Source organism: Sus scrofa, chromosome 14 (assembly GCF_000003025.6).
Source record: "Sus scrofa isolate TJ Tabasco breed Duroc chromosome 14, Sscrofa11.1, whole genome shotgun sequence".
NCBI lineage: Eukaryota > Metazoa > Chordata > Mammalia > Artiodactyla > Suidae > Sus > Sus scrofa.
The window spans coordinates 134,115,954-134,133,154 of record NC_010456.5 but is presented as its reverse complement, the minus strand read 5'-3'; the positions used below and the strand labels follow the sequence as shown (position 1 = coordinate 134,133,154).

The 17,201-nt window shown below is 45.9% G+C and overlaps 1 protein-coding gene across 3 annotated transcripts in view; it reads left to right on the top strand.

Annotated features, from left to right (window-relative positions):
* The window catches only part of FAM53B (family with sequence similarity 53 member B), a 133,172-nt gene that overhangs the window by 2,243 nt on the left and 113,728 nt on the right, over positions 1 to 17,201 (top strand). Inside the window, exon 1 of one of the 3 annotated variants that reach the window (XM_005671549.3) lies at positions 12,841 to 13,163. The exons of 1 other annotated variant lie outside the window; for it this stretch is intronic. The gene's annotated coding sequence lies outside the window, so the exon portion shown is untranslated. Of the gene's footprint in view, positions 1 to 12,840; positions 13,164 to 13,199; positions 13,709 to 17,201 lie in introns of those variants that run through there. One more of the 3 variants, XM_013983842.2, reaches the window with a different exon arrangement.

Sequence of the window (17,201 nt, the reverse complement as noted above, 5' to 3'; positions counted from 1 at the left end):
TTTAATCCTGCTGGAAGCCAGCCTCTCACGTTGAAATCCGAACAAATGGAAGGTCCAAAAATGCTAATAGTGAATTATTAGTATTTTCAAATGATACCACACTTTAAAAACCAGGCCAGTAAATGTCCCCAAGTTACTGAAACAAGTCATAAAGACATTAATACTAAACTTAGTTTTTTGTTAGGTCATATGAATATGTGGGCAACTGTGAAAGAAATTACCACGCAGTTATAAGAGGGAGCAGTAAGTTAGGTGATGAACACTGTTTTAACTAGATAAGAAGTTGGAAGTGTAATTTTACTTCATCAAAAGACACCCTTATTTTGAGGAAACCGGTTTGAAATGCAAACGAGAGTTCTCTCTGGGTCCCCGCACAGAATTGTTGCTTTTCATGATGATGTTATTGCTACATAACAGGCCACTTCTGTGTAGAGGAAGTGCATATGCAAGTCCAGAAGGATTGGAGGCCTGAATGGATGAGCTATACCAATTAGCAAATAGAAAGTTTTCACATCCTTTTGTTTTAAGCCAGGGGCACAAGTTGGAGTTGCTTTTTGGGACTGACATTTACGCATTTGAGACTCAAACCTGACGCTGCTCTTGGCAGCTTGACTAAAAGCCATTTTAAAATAAGTACAGACTGTCCTTGAATGATTTGTTTTCCCCATTGTAGTAGCGGTGAGGTTGCCTTTCTTCATCTATAATATGCATGTAATTTTCCATTTGTTTTGGGAGAAGAAAGGAGATAAACATACCTGAAAGATTTTTAGTCTTTGTATAAGTAATATGTTTTGATTCACTTAGTATTTATTTTTAAATTTCTATGATACTGTAATGCAGGACTATTTGTTGACCTTAACTCATGTTCATCCAGGGCATAACAGACACCTGAAAGAACCTCTGTGAGTAATTAAGTTTCCTGTGGCTTTGAAATAATTGTTCTTAAATTTATATGCAAAGAAATGAGTATTCCTGCTTATGTAAATAGACTTTGATTTATGTGTTCTTAAATAACTTTATTTATTTTATAGACTGTGTGTGTGTGTGTCTAGTAACCTACAATGAAAATATATATAAATGTGAAGAATTAGTTGCTGTCTAGGTCTGCATTCTATTGCTATGAGGAGACTTGGGTTTGATTTCCTATTTTTAGCACTGTGAGCTAGCGTGTATGTGCTCCAGAGACAGCCGTCTGCTTTGAGAGCAAGAGACCAAGTATCTTGTGTCCCACTGTAGTAACCTCTTTAGCTAATTGTGTGTGTGTGCTGGGGGGCTGTTGATGGGCTCTGAAAGGAGTTTTGTCTGGTACACTTCACTGGAGGGAGGCTGCCTGTGACCTAGAGTTTGATTGTGGGGGATGAGGGGTGTGTGAGTTGAAGGACAGTTGCATAGTGGGAAAAAAATTGGAAAACCCTGTCATTTCTCTTGGCTAGGCAGAAAACAGAGATGTCCTTAAAAGAAGGGGGAGCACATGAGCATGTTTTATTAACAGTTAATGGAAGAAAATGAATGCTAATTTATTCTTCATACATACCATGCAATTTGTTAGAAAAGTAAAAGAATAGTTTGAAATTCTTTGGTCAATTGATGGATTCCTATGTTAGGGGCATAGAAATGAAACTCAACATTAAGCAGACAAATACCCAAGCCCACAGGCTACATAAATGCTGAATAAAACCAGCTCTACAATGGAACTCTGAAAAGCGAGGGGTAAGAAGCCTAATGAATGATTGAATATGACCTTAGCAAAATCCCTGGAGTGTTGTTGAAAGATCATTCATTTCCAGCTTAGATGTCAAGATGGGCTCCAGTAACCAGAAAAAAAAGAGAGCTTGAGTTGGTACTTACTGAGTTTTAAAAATCTTTACAACACAGTGCATTAGATGAATCATTAAAAGGGCTTCTCTAACTGCATTCTGAGCTGTCAGTGCATGGACCTGTGGTTTAGGCCCAGAGAAACCAAATTAAAAAGATAGGCATAATTCTTGAGACATGAATGTATCAATATCCTGCTTTTATGGAGTAGAACTTCAAACACTGGGATGTAGAGGCTGGCAGAATGTGCTTTTGTCATGCTGATGCCATTGTAAGAAAGACTTACAACCAAGAGATCAATTGTGCCTTAAAGTATTTGCAAATTACTTTTCTAGTTTGTTGGAGGAAGATATAAAAAAATAGTTTTTTTCATAATTGATCCCTCCTGAAGGAATGATAAATTCTTCTGTATTAATATTTAAAAGTATATGTTGTTATTACTGCATCAGGAAATGATAAGTATACTAGGGAGTGGGCTTTAGTGTGCATCCTCTCCAGAAGCTTTTTAAGAAAAGCAAATCTAACATAGTTGTTTTCCCAGACACCTAAACATTTACACATGAGCCAGCAATGAGCCAATCCTGGATATTTCCTGAGGCGCTTAGAGAGAAATATGAAAATACTCTGGTTGAATACGGGGACCGTGAAGTATCTTCATCATTCTTCATTAACGTCTTTACAGATGAAGCGGTTTATCGTTCTGTGATGATAGCGGAATAGAAGCGCTGGTGGATAGTTGTAGTTCCCCTGCTATTTCCCTTCCTTATTGCTTCAAAGGTGAGGGAGTAGACAGGATGGAGAGGCTAAAAGCAGAAGAGAGTGGGTGCTGCCAGTTCCCATTTTCCTCCTAACCCCTCCTCTAATATGGAAATGTCAGTCCTTTGTTCCCATCTAATTTTAGTACATCCTGGCTGAAAAAAAAAAAAAAACAACTTAGGATGATTTCCAACCGTGGGACTCAGAGGGCGGGGCGGGGGGGGGGCAGAGGAAAGAGCAGTTGACATTCCATATCCGTATGCCCTTCTCTGACAGCATCCAGCCCCTGTTCTGTTGATTTTTGTGATGAAATAAATTTAGATGCACTGGAGCAGCACTAATTAGGTTTTCCTTCCATGTCCTTAGGAAGAAGGATAGTTGGAGTCTGAATGGGGAAAATCATAATATGGTATTTAATAAAACATACGGGGCTGAATTAAAGAGCTGTATGCAAGTTTTAGAAGGAAGACCTGAAATTGTGAGTGAAAACTACATGTTGTGTTACTGATAAATAGGACCTGTGAGGTCCATTTGTGATTCAGTGAAACTGCTTTCATGCTATTTTTTGAATGAGAATAATATTTGTTGATTTTTGAGATTCGGTCATGAGCAAGACACACAGGTCAGAGCTGTTTACTCCCTCTGGAAACCTTAAAAGGTCTAGAAGGAAAGCTCTGATTCTGTACAGAGAGAACCAGTTGGGTCAAATCATTGATAATATAGTTTGTTCAAGAGATAGGAGAGGAGTTCCCTTGTGGCACCGAAGGCTAAAGATCCGGCATTGTCACTGCAGTGGCATTGGGTTGCTGCAGTGGCACAGGTTCAGTCCCTGGCCTGGGAACATCCACATGCCATGGCTCGGCCAAAAATTAAATTAAAAAAGGAGAGAGAGATAGGATGGAATTCCATATGGCTTTGTAGTTGGAAGTGTCAATTGTTGTGGTTCTCATTTAATGAAAGAGTAAATAACGGGGTTCAACCAGGAGCGCTGTGCCATGTGCCGAACCTCACTGTGACCTCCTGCCCTTTCCCGAAGGTGTTCATTTAGTGAGCTGAGGTTTCCTCCTGGAACCTTTGTATGATAAACGCATCACATCGCCAGAATTAAGAGAGAGCATTTTGTTAAGTCCATTTGATGAATGACTTAATTTGCAACAGATGCATTATCAGGTTATTTTCTGACCTCGAAATTTATTTATTTATTTATTTTTCATTTTGTAGTAGCAGATAATTTGTCCTTAAAATCTGTTAAGTAATAGGATAAATGTCATTAATGATTGTTTTAATATTAAATTTGGGGAAAAAAATGACTGGATCCTAGGCAGGTCATTTTCCTTTTACCAGAATGTAGTAGGTGGTATTTAAACTTCTTCTCTGCTCCTGTATTAGCTTGGCCTGCCATTGACTGGTGGCTCAAACACAACAGACATTTATTTTTCGTAGTCTGAAGCCTGGGAATTCCAAGATCAAGACGCTGGCAAGGTAGGTTTCATTCTGAGGTCTCTTCTCTTGGCTTGTAAGGAGTTGCCATCTCCCTGTGTGGTCACAGGTTGTCTTTGTGCATGCTTGTGTGTGTGAGCAAACTCCCTGTTGTCTCTTATAAGTCTTGAGTGTCTCTCTCTTTTTTTCATTTTGGCTGCCCCACGGCATATGGAGTTGATGGGCCAGGGACCCGATCTGAGCCGCGGTTGCGACCTGTGCCATAGCTGCTGGATCCTTTAACCGCCTGTGTCAACCTGGGAACTGGACCTACATCTTGGCCCTGCACCACGGGGCAGGTTCCTGAGTGTCTCTTACAAGGGCCCCAGTCCCATCGTGAGGCCCCCACCCTCATGACTCCTTCCAACCCTGATTACCTCCCAAGGGCCTCATCTCCAAATACCGTTTCTTTGGGTGTTAGGGCTTCAACATAAATAAACTTTGGGGGGACCCAAACATTCAATCCATAGTAACCGCCGAAATTGATCTGAGGTTTAGAGAAAGCTTACAGAATAGATTTCCACTGTATATGGGGAGTTTAAATACTCCATTAGCTAAATATCATTTGTTAGGTCACTTTATGATTCTTTTAAACCAAGATATCTGTTCATGCATATGAAAAAATATATGAGTGCTTTTCACTCTAAAAGGTCTTTGTACATTAATTGGTAAACTTTAGATATGAGTACTGATTTGCCTCTGATACATATTTGATAACTCAGTTTATATTCATTGAGCAAAGAGATGTTTTATCTAACAATTACAATTTACATCCACTTGTTTAGCCCCACCGTAATTTTATATGCAATCGTGATAACCCGAGGGATCTCCCTCATTTGATGCTTCCTTACCCAAGACACACACACTCACTGCACGCTCACAGAGGGCCTTCTTTACCGCTTGAACGGCCGGGCTTTGAGGTTTCCACCTTCTCAGCCACACAGGCCCAGGCTGAGTGTAGTACGTGGCCTTCCCTTCTTAGGCCTTGTACCTCTTTGGGCTACTGTCAGTGTGTCCTGTAGCTGCTTATGCCCTCAGGAAAATCGCAATATTTTAAAGGTGCTGGCAAAGTGCCTGATGGATGGTAGATACTTCTTTCAAGTCGGTTTCCCTTCAGTATATATATATATATTTTTTTTGTCTTTTTGCCTTTTCTAGAGCCGCACCCACGACATGTGGAGGTTCCCAGGCTAGGGGTCGAATCAGAGCTGTAGCCGCCAGCCTATGCCAGAGCCACAGCAATGCGGGATCTGAGCCGCATCTGCAACCTACACCGCAGCTCACGGCAACGCCGGATTGTTAACCCACTGAGCAAGGCCAGGGATGAAACCCGCAACCTCATGGTTCCTAGTCGGATTCGTTAACCACTGCGCCACGACGGGAACTCCATCCCTTCAGTACATTTTTTGAAGCACTTCGACTTAATGGAGGGAGAGGCAGTTGTGTAGACGTTACATAATAGGGTTGTGAATATTAGAGAAAAATAAATTCTCTTCGTATGATTCCTAGCACACACCAATGTCAAATACTCTATTCTCCAAGGAAGCCGTCTTTCCTCTGGAGCTAATATGTAGAATTGCTCAGGATTTTAACCCTCGGTGCATCATGTTAATGAATTTGGTTCCATGTGAGGCATCTGCATTCCAGGCGTGAGTGGATGAGTGAAGAGAGGAGGGTGAGTGGTAGACAGGTAGGAGGGCAAGTCTGGATAGTGGGCCTTTGGGAACCTCTTAAAAAATCACACTGTGGAGCGCCTCCTCCTTCCGTCTCTAGATAGGGCTGGCGCTGAAAGCACCTGGTTATTTGCAGAAACGAGGACCATGGAGCTCTTGCTGTGGTGCAGTGGGTTCAGTATCTGACTGGAGTAGCTGGGGTCACTGTGGAGTTGCAGGTTTGATCCCTGGCCAGCACAGCAGGTTAAGGGACCTGGTGTTGCTGCAGGTGCCTCATAGGTCACAGCTGCCGCTCAGATTCAGTCTCTAGCCGGGGAACATTTAATGCGGCCATTAAAAAAGAAAGACAGACGTGAGGACCAGATAGCGTAATGCTGGATTTTCATGAAGTGTCCTTTATGATGGGCTTCGGCAGGTTCTGAGAATACTCCTCCGGTTGAAGATTATTTTCTGCTTAAGAGGTAATGATTTGGTAATAAATGTCGGTATAGTGGGAAAAATGTTGATGTGGATGCATTTGAATCGAAAACAAATGGTCAAGGCTGTGGCGCGCCTTCTTCCTTCGTTAGGCCCCAACGCCAAGGCGGTGTTTCCAGTGACAGCCAGCGCGGCACTGAGCGCAGATTCTCCAGATGCCCACGCCGCAGGTTTGACGTGCTGTTGACTGGATTTGGGTCTTTGACTGGGCATTTAGGAGGCTGTGGGCTAAGATTTTTATCATTGATTTATACCTCGCTTCATGTAGGTTTGGTTTCTTTCTTTTTTTTTTTTTTTCCTCTCTCTTTCTTTCTCTTTCTTTCTTTCTTTCTTTTGGGGGGGCTTTTTTTTGGGTTTTTTTTTTTTGTCTTTTTGCCTTTTCTAGGGCAACACCCGTGGCACATGGAGGTTCCCAGGCTAGGGTTCCAATCGGAGCTGTAGCCGCCAGCCTATGCCAGAGCCACAGCAATGCGGGATCCGAGCCGTGCAACCTACACCACAGCTCATGGCAATGCCGGATCCTAAGCCACTGAGCGAGGCCAGGGATCCAACCCACAACCTCGTGGTTCCCAGTCGGATTTGTTAACCACTGAGCCCTGACGGGACCTCCCTGGGGGGGTGCTTTTTAGGGCCGCACCCATGACATATGGAGGTTCCCAGGCTAGGGGTCAAATCGGAGCTATAGCTGCTGGCCAATACCACAGCCACAGCAGTGCGGGATCTGAGCCATGTCTGTGACCTGCACCACAGCTCACGGTAATGCCAGATCCTTAACCCCCTGAGCAAGGCCAGGGATCAAACCCACAACCTCATGGTTCGTAGTCAAATTCGTTTCTGCTGCGCCACGACGGAAACTCCAGGTTTGATTTCTTTGATCAGTGAGTCATGTTTATTTTCCTTGCTGTTAAGTTGAATTGCAGTACCTTTAAAGTGGCGTTTTAAAGTTTATGTTGGGCAATACGAGTAGTTTATCGGATTCAACCTCGGTTTATCCTGGAACTGACAGTATAGTATGTAGAGTACAGTGAATCAGTCATTTATGCTAGTCTAGAAAACAGTTGGTTTTCAGATTTGTTTATTTAACCTTTTTATTGGTGGTTAAATGAATATCTCAGTGCTCGGAATGCTTAATATAACTATAAAAATGCTGGCCAGAGCAGTGTCATTTTCTCTAACTAATCTCAAAAGATCTTAAGTCTTTGAACCATTTTAAAAAAGTTCTACAGAGATGAGGTCAATACAGCATGATGTACGTTGTCAGGATAGAACACACTCAGAGCTGTACTACTTCACATTAGGGAGTTTAACAGTTCAGTGGTTGAATAACTTGGTTTTGTTTTGTTTCCCTGGGAAAGTTAAAAGGAGATGTAAAATAGTATTTAAAATAGCAAGCCAGCTTCTCAGTCATATCAGTTCTTTTCTGTTTCAGGTCAGCTGCAGGATGCTAGGACAAAATAGGCCAGGCTGGTCCCTCTTACAAGGAGAAACGGGTCTGATAAACATCCTTGCTTTTGGTTAACGCAGAAGATGACCAGGGTGCCGAGGAGAGCGATGCAATAACACACAAGCAGAACTGCTTTTCCTGCTGCTCCCAGGGAGGCTCCACCGCCAGGGCCAGAGACTAGTTTGGTCTTCTTGATATTGTGGCTCCAGAGGATTCAGTCTTCGGATTGGCTACTTCAATTCTGTGAAGTCACGAACTGTGTCTAGTTTCAGTTTCCCTGTACTTTCGTGGGTAATAGGCAGGATGGCGGTAGCTTTGAGCACATCACTAGAGAGGAGTTAAAAATCGATTTTTCTTGAGGCAGTGACTTGTATGGCAGATAGTTGATAGCAAAATTAAATTTGGGGTTTATGTTTCAAATACTAAATCTGAATTTCACTAAAGAATATTTAAGAAAAAAATGAAATAGTTTCCGCTTGAAAATAACATAAACATTTTGTCTGGGTGTGCTGTTGAAATAGTTTCTAGATAAAATTCAATGTATGGTAATGTGAAAATAGTGTCACTTGTTTTAGCTGTGTTTTTGGTGGAGTAACTGAGGCAGACTGGGTTATGGGTTACAGTGATACTAGTTAGAGTCTCCTTCAGCTAAGATCATGAATAGATCAGGCTAACGCTAAGAATTGATTATGCTTTTAAATCTTAGTATTAAAATATTCCAAATAGGTTTGGTAAGTTTTGCATGTCGCTAACTTTGAATGTAGATATACTTCATTACATTTCTTTTTGCATATATACCATGTATACACTTTTCAGTGTCTGCTTTTCATGCTTGAGTTTTCTTTTAGCTCATAACACCAGTAGCTACCATTAACTTCGCACAGAAAAAGCATTAGCAGATTGAAATAAGTTTTAACTGTTGCTCTGTTCTTTTTCGCATTACTTTACGCAGAGCCCTTCTACCCAATGAGTTGCAAGCGTGACATTTGCTGTGTTTTCAGCACCTGCCAACTTGGAAACCAGGGTTTGTGCTCAGGACTCAGGCTTACAACCCACACTTTGTGGTGCACAATGCGGTCCCAGCTGGCATGCTTCTTACCTCAATGGTGCTAGACGTTCGGTTACAGAGCTGTGCAGATCCACATGCGCTCATTTCAATAGGCGTCCCCTTCAAGCTGCTTTCAACTCTCACTTTGACTCAAAGGAGTTAGATTGGTATCATTAAATTCACTGCTTTGCTTATTCTTCAGTGGAAATAAATTCATTTTACTTAGCTCTTGAATCAAAAAATAACTGTCTTCAGGATCCAGAGTACCTCTTTTAAAAGGTGTGTGTCCATGGGAGAAAGATTTCTGTGTCTGTGTATGTAGATCTATGTGAGCTTCCAGCCAGAGCGCTGACTCATTTTCATCGGTGGAAAGGTTTCAGGACAGAACGTAAAAAAAGCAGAAAGGAAAGGTCGGAAGGATTAGTATGTCATAACATGCTTATGTAGGTAGGGCTGTTAGTTATAGCTGGATCATAGCTGTGGGAAAACAATTATAGAACTTAGTTTTCTCAATAAGATCTGCATAAGAAAATGGCCCTCATGGTAGGTTCAGATTTTTTGGCTTGCATCTATAACCAAAACCCTCGCATAGTTTTTGAAGAAGTGTATCTTGCTAACTTGTTTTCAGTAGGCAGTCTCTTTGAAAATGCTTCAGGTGATATGTCTTCCCAGCATCTATTATGAGCAATTTTAAAAGGTTCTGCTTTAAAAAGATCTTTTCAGATGTAGAAAGGACAGTGTGAAATGTGAATGACTGGCTTTTAATACAGCAGTTGTGACAAAGAGGCAGTGGCTTTTGGGAGCTGAATAATGGGGTTAATACACATGCATCTGCATACTGCTGTTAGGGCCAATTGAGAACACGTTTGATGTTTGTTTCACTCACATCGTTGGTCTGAAAAGAATATTATTCTCAGAAACAAACCAGTTTACCATTTTTTAGTGCTGAACTCTATTTACCATCATAGGTACAGACAGATTTGATGGGAAAAACTGAATAGTATTGACTGATAGTTGTTCAAACTTCAAAATTTAGCTCCTTGTTGTTTGAACATCATGTTTATCTGATTCCAAAGGCACAAAAAATAAGAATTCCCACTATGGTGCAGCAGGTTAAGGATATGGCGTTGCCGCAGCTGTGGCGTAAGTTGCAGTTGTGGCTCAGATTTGATCCCTGGCCAGAAACTTCCATGTGCCTTGGGTGTGGCCAAAAACATAAATAAAAAAAAATAAAGGCACGAAAATAAAACACCCGCTAACGACCAGGGACTTTTTTTTTTTTCTTCTTTTTTTTAGGGCTGCACCTGCAGTGCATGGGAGTTCCCAGGCTAGGGGTTGTATCAGAGCTGCAGCTGTGTCACAGCCATAGCAGTATGGGGTCCGAGCTGAGAATGTGACCTACACCATAGCTCATGGCAATGCTGGATCCTTAACCCACTGAGCGAGGCCAGGGATAGACCCTGCAAGCTCCTGGATACTAGTTGGGTTCATTACCACTGAGCCACAATGGGAACTCCCAAGGACATTTCTTAGCGCATATCAAACCCCAGTCTTTACCTCCTCTGCACAGAAGTGCTTAGGTGAATATTTTTATTAGCTTGTTGATACAGGCTATAGTTGGTTACACCCTTTTCTTAAGAAAATACACCCTTATTGTCTCCTGTTGCTTAAGAGCTTTAAATTTGGCATGGGGAAACTGGCTAGTATAGAATGATACTCAGTTTATATGTGCCAGGCAGTGCTGAAGGGACACATGGTACATACCGTGCACATGGGCATTCCTTCATTTGGTAGTTCTGCTTTGAGGGGAGCCAGGAATGCCAGTATTGCTGTTTTCTCCCTGGGTTTCATGTAGCGGTCTTGGAGTGAGACGGTATGTAACCCTACAGTTTATACTTCCCAGGGTGTTCTGTGACTTAACCAGACTAATACTGGTTGAGGATAATGGAAAAGTTATAGGTAATTACTTTTAGATTATTTATGGATTTATTCCCAAATTGACCTATGATTTTGCATTTAGGTGTCTGATTGTGCTCTAAATCTGGTTTTGATTTGGTTTTTGACCTTTTAGGGTGAAACAAAAGTTCTCCTGATTGTACTTTACATCGTTTTAAATCCAGAGTTTGACTGAGTTTATATTTTACTCTTCGGAATTGAGCAACTGTAATATTCAACCTTTGGGTTTGGGCTTTTTATAATAAAGAACTATGTAGTATAACCCTAAAAAGTAGGGAAAAAAATGGGACTTTATTTAATACATAACGTGGGAAGGTGCCCACAGTATGAAGGTTAGTGACACAGGCCTTCATGTATATATTTAGCCTTTCAACATTCAAATGAGAAATAGCTATTCAGCTACTCTTGAAACAGATATTTTAGTTTGTACACTTTCAAGAAAGCCTCAGAACCAGAAAAACAGGCTGCTTTAGGTTGGAAAGGAGGTGTTACAGCAAAGGAGCTTGCCATAACCACAATCCTTGGAGTTTTGTGAGACTAAAATCACCCTGAAAGCAACAAGAATAATGGTTGCAATAATTGTTTCCAGGCCTGGGACCTGTGAAGTTTGTTTTTTAAGTTGACCTGATGAACTAGTAATTGCAGGAATAAACTGAATGTTTGCCAGCAGGAGTCACTCTAGGCCTCCTAATAAAAAGTAAATTAAACTATATCCTTAAAGCTCTCAAAGGCTGAGGTGCCACTGTGATGCGATGGCACGGGGGAATGTAGCAGCATTCTCGAATGATCCCTTAGGCCTTTCTTTGTTCCATCTAGGAGGACTTGGTTCTTGCTTCTTTCAACACTGGCCCTTGATACATGTTCTAAAAGCAGTGTTTATGGGTAAAGGATATTGGTACCTTAGTTGTCTGCACATTAGCTCGCTTTGGCTGTCTTAGGATGAACTGATCATGTCCCACGTCATCAGCTAGAATGAATACTTACACTCTTGTAGTGTTGTCCATCCGGATCTTAGAACAGAAGTCACTGGAGTGAGCTGTATGTAGTTAGTGTGAAAGGAGATGTTAGCTTGTGGCTTCCTGAAGAAGAATGGGTCCAGTGTGATGAGAAACTGAAATATTTTAGTAATAGCCATGAAATATAATAGTTTCCCAAGTGCGCACAAGCTCAAGAAGTTAATTGTTCATTTATGTTTGATACCGGGATTGAAACATTGGATTAAAACCAATTAAATGTTCCTAGAAGCCACAGAAAAAGTTTCCTGATTTATGAATAGGACCATTCAAATGGCGCAGACACAATCCATGTAAAGTAATGAGGTGTTTTGTTTTTTTGGCAAAGGAGAACACAAAACAGGCATAGGGAGTTCTTTTTAAAAACCTTCTCTTCAAAAAAAAAAAAAAAACTCCTTTTGGATACAAGGTCAATAAAATAACATACACCAGTAGTAGGAAGGAGTAATGGGAAATCTAGGGCTTCACTTCACAAGGAAAACAATCCCCCTCCCCCAGGTGAGCAGCACAATGAAAATACTCTGCTTATTCTATCAGGGTTACATTCCTGAACTTAAGTCAACATCCTAAGTTACAGAACTAAACATGCTCTGCTTCTGCTTAGCAACCACAAATCCTTCCTTCACCAGTTGCATATATTTTGGATGTGGCTTCTGAAGTACACATTCCTTTATTGCAATCAGCGCCCCGAGTTAGGAAAGTAGCGCTTTATTTTCCCAAAGTGTGACAACACTAATACGGTCCCCCCCTCCCTTGCCGCCCAGCACGCCTCTGAAATGGTCGTTTCTTTAAAACCTCAAAACCCCAACAACCCGGAAGCTGGACGTCTGAAGTCCACGCGGCCCGGGGTTTTCATCCCGGCTCGTGCAGGGGGGCGGGGGGAGACGGCCGCGGGGTCTCTGGCTCTCCGCCCGGGCAGTCGCGGCGGCGGCGGCGGCGGCGGCGGCAGCGCCGCGCCCGGGGCCCGGGACCCGGGGCTACTTCCCGCGTTCCCGGGCCTCGCAGGCGCGAGCTCGGCGCGCGGCTCGGCTCGCAGGACGCCCTCTAGCCCTGCCGGCGGCGCGCCGCGGCCCCCCCACTCCCCGCCCACCGGCGGCTGCGCGCACTGCACACTCGCCTGCCGCCGCCGCACGCCGCCCGGCTCCTGCACGCCGCCGCCGCCGCTGCCGCCGCCGCCGCCGCCGCGCCGAGCGCCCGGGCCCGCGACGCCGCCCGCAGAGCGCCGGACCCAGCTACACGCAGCCGCGGTCGGGCGGCCCCGCGGCGGCGGCGGGCGCGGCGGGCGCGGGCGGCCTGGCCGGGGCCGGTTAAAGGGACGAGTTGCAAACAGTTCAGGAAGTGACAAGTCGATTTCCTCCTCCCTGGGAGCCGCTCGGTACAAAGCGCTCGGCGCCGGCAGGAGAGCGTGCGCGCGGCGGACGCGCGGCGGGCAGCCCGGACGACTTGGCGAGCGCCGGCGGCGACGGCGCGGGGCCCGCGCCCGGAGCGCCCTGCCGCGCACAGTAAGCGACCCGGGGCCGGGCGGCGGCGGTGGCGACCGAGGGGGCCGGTCCTGAGCGGAGGTCCCTGTCGTGTGCGCCCCGGCAGCCAGCTGGAGGGAGCCCAGCTCGCGTGTGTGCTCGGCTTGCCCTTTTATTTTTATTTTTATCTTGCCGATTTCCTTTTTTTCCGCCTTGCTTCGCGTTGGGGCGGGTGGTTCCTTGGGGCGCCGAGTCGCCGCTGGTGCATGCGTGAGACTTGTCAGAGCGCAGCCAGGGGAACGAGCCAGCCCGGCCCCTGCGGAAAAGTCTGCGCTTCCCGGGGCTGGCGCGGGGACTGCTGTGCCCGGGGGTGTCCTCCTCTCTGCGTCTCAACTTGAGCCCTGGCTCGCGGCAGTGGCGGAGGCGCCGAGCCCCGGGACACAGGCGTCCCCGCTCGCCTCGAAGTTCCCGCATCCTTTGCAGACAACTCTTTTGTTCGCGGAAGTTTGCGTCCGCCACCCCCGGGATGCGGACCCTCAGCGGCCGGCTCTGCGGCTTCTGGATCAGCCGGAGCGGTCCCGTTGGGAGTGAGAGGGCAATCTGTCCCGGGCGGGGGAAGCCCCCGGGGTGGCCTCGGCGGGGACTTGCGGGATTTACGGGGCGGGGGGCGGCCGTGCGCCGGCGGCGTGGCTTTTGCACATGGCGAGAAGGGCCGTCCGGCACGGGCACACTGGTCGAGTCACATTTTTGTCAGCCCTTGATTTGCAAGCCCGTGGGAGTCGGTTTCTCCGCTCGGGCTTTCTCTTGATGGGGCGGGGACGAAGGAGGGGAGGACGCCCAGAGTCCGGGAAGGGCCCTCGGTTTGCATTGCCCCAAGTGGCTTCTGGGGTACCCCCCAGTTCCCCACCCCCGCCCGCAGACTTGGGGAACAATGCTGGTGGCTCGGGACGGGGCGGCAGAGCACCGGCGAGTCTCCAGAGCCGACTTGCTCGAGTCCCTCGCCCCCCGACGCCCCCTGAAGCAGGCTCCCTCTGTCTGACCGCCGGGGTTCATTAACACGTACTGTACTTCGTACGATGGTGAACAAAGAACAGCTCTTTGCAGCAATTGATGAATGGGATTCTGCCTCCTATAGGCCACACTCCGAGACTTCCATACGTTACAGTCTCCGGACTCGGTGGTGTTGGGCAAGTGGCCCCCGCGGTGGGCTGCATTCCGGGCCCGGGATCCTGGGCAGGGCATTTGTGCCGCTGCCGCCGCCGCCGTCATCACCACCACCACCACCACCACCACCACGCTCGCCTTGCAGGAGCGGGTGCAGATGGAGTCAGGCTTACGGTTGTTCAACAGGAACAAATGTTTGTTGAATTGTTGGATGGTGGAGACAAGGGACTGTTTTCTATTGACTGCCGCAGGAGTTGGAACGGCATTGTTTATTGGCCTGGGAAGCCAGGCAAGCGTCTTGTGCTGCTTACAACATATTAGCAGACTTCCAAATGACATACTAGCATATGTGTTCCCAGCAGTTCCCACTGGCTGGAAGAGGAATCCCTTCTTGCTCAAGATCCTGGACTCTAGGTTAAAAGATGCCACCAGGTTTGGGGACTTGGGAAGGAATGGAATTAGTAGACTGGGTGAAACTCACTGTTCCTGACTTGGCCAGGTTTTGGTTTCATTTTAATTTATCTACTTAACAGTAACTTGTCTCAGTTACAGTTCTGATACAGAATTGCAGATCTGTAGGGGTTTCTTGCTTTTCTTTCCCCTTTTTCCTTAGCTGTGATAAGGATAACTAGAGAAACAAAAACCCAGCCATCTGCCCTAGTTGGTAGGCCTGCATTAGTGGGAGAAAGTTTGCGTCTTGAATTCAGGATGGGTAGCCCTTGACCTGGCGTCAGTACTTGGATGCTGCCAGCCATGCTGCAGACCTAGGAACCTGCTGATCCAGCTCCCAGGGTGCTGCTCCAGTCCAGAAAATGAAGGAGAGCCACGGGGCAGGTCTGTGTCTTCCTCCCAAATGCCCCTCCAGAGAACAACAGTAATTTTGCTCAAGGACTTCTTTTCCCATGAGAAGGTGATGTTGCTGTGCAATCATTTAAACATCAAAGACAAGTTTTTAAATAAAAGCCAGCAGTGTAGTTGCTGAAGAAGTGGACTTGAACGTCCTAAGGCTGGCAGAACAAGTAGAGCATTCCACTGTTTTGATTGATGATGTTTTCAGTCAGTTTCTTTCCTCTGTTTTCAACTTCGGGTATGTTGCATGTAGTAGCATTTTAGAAGTTCATAAAATTCTTTGAGGAAAAGCTTGGCGATACCTTATTGTAAACGTGGTGGCTACAGTTAAATGGCATATTATGGGAAGTCCTGTAGTTAGTTCTTAGGCTCTCTCTCCGTTCCTTTGAGTCTTCATTCCCCTGTTGATTCCTCCAGTCTTGCCTGCCTCTCCATCCCCCTTGTGCTCTAGGAACCTAGTGGGTTGGGTGTCCCTTAGGTGGGTTCAGGGAGCAGGCGCCTGACCCATGATGGAAGCTCAGGAAAGGCCAGCCCGCTCTCCTCCCCTGCAGGAGGCTGGAGAGGAGGAAGCCTTGTGTAAAATCCGGGAGCTGGCAGCAGAGGACGCCTCGGAGCAATTTGGTGTATCTTTGCCTTGCTCTTTAAAAAAGCACGCCCTTACCCACTGCTTGATGCTGTGGGCCCTCAAGACGGAGCCTGGGCCCACTGTGGATGTTTCATGCAGGCAGTGCGACTTTTTTGAATTGCGTGCTGTGTGGAAAACTTTGTTCTTGCCCTTAAAAAAAAAAAAAAAAAAAAAAAAAAAAGACTGAAATAAGCAAATACATCAGCACAGCCCCCATCATTACCATCACTATACACACCTCTCTGATGTGTAATAAAAGAAACCTGCAGGCATAATTTGTTATGTAATATGCTGATAATACAGGTTTCGGTTTTAGATGGAAACCAGATGTGCCGAGGTTCTCTTTAATTGATCCAGCAAGGGGGACACTTTAATAGATTAACTAGCCCTTGCAAACCCCGGAGGTGATTTTTTTTTTTTTTTTTTTGACTTGAGAGAATCCCAAACCCAGGGCTTTTTTCGAGGTTTTTGCCTCTCAGCTTCTTGCTTTGCTGCAGCTGTCCTTTTTGTCAGCCTCTTCCTCTCTTGAAAGGACCGGTTTGTTGCCAACACGAAGCACATGGCCGGGTCTGGCGGGGCTCAGCGCAGCTTAACTCTGCCGGGCTCCACTCTGCTCGCCTGGTCCAGCTGCCGTCCCGCCCTGCGCCCTACAAAGGGACTTGGGTGCCGTGGGGAATGCTGACTGGTTTCCCTCCGCCCCTCTCCGAGATGTCTCATCGTCCAGGGAGAGTTGTTGTTTAAACTTGCCCAATGAATAAACTTTCCAAAATCATTGACTCTCTTTCTGTGATTAATTTCTATGTTTGTTTCCTGCCGAACTTTATGAGGGTTCTTTCTACACGGCTGAGTCACCTTTATTATGGCCCAAGGTCGGGGACTGCACTGTAATAGCTGACCCCATTAACAGCAGTTTCATTGCGTGCCGGGATGTGAACTTTGGAAACAAACCCAGCGGCTTAGATATGCTGATGTGCCCGGAGACTTGCTCAGAAAATTTTTTGTTTTAGCGCAGTTTACATTACCATGATGAATGACCCGCGCCACTGCAAAGTCTATATTCAAAAGCAATTTACCGTTCCCCAGGGTTCTTCTTATGGTGAAGTAATTTTCTTTGCCAAACAACTTTGTTTTAAGGTAACTTCTTGTTTGATGTTTAATCCAAACCTCCTGTGCCCGCAGTTTGGGATCAAGGTTTGGGCCTCGAAAATTGCGGGTTGTGGTTTTGGTGGTGCCGGTCCTCGCCCTCCCGAACTTTGGTCACGGGGGGGCCCCCCCGGATTCTGGTCTTCACCAAGTCCTCCGAGATCCTGAGCAGCAGCAGAGCTGGTGCCGCGCTGGTTAGGATGGGAGGAAATCTTCCAGAGGAAACTTGGCTTCAGGCTGTCTTGGAGGGAGGCTGAAGCGGAGGACAGGCCTTTTTATTTTTTTTTTTCCCCTCGCAG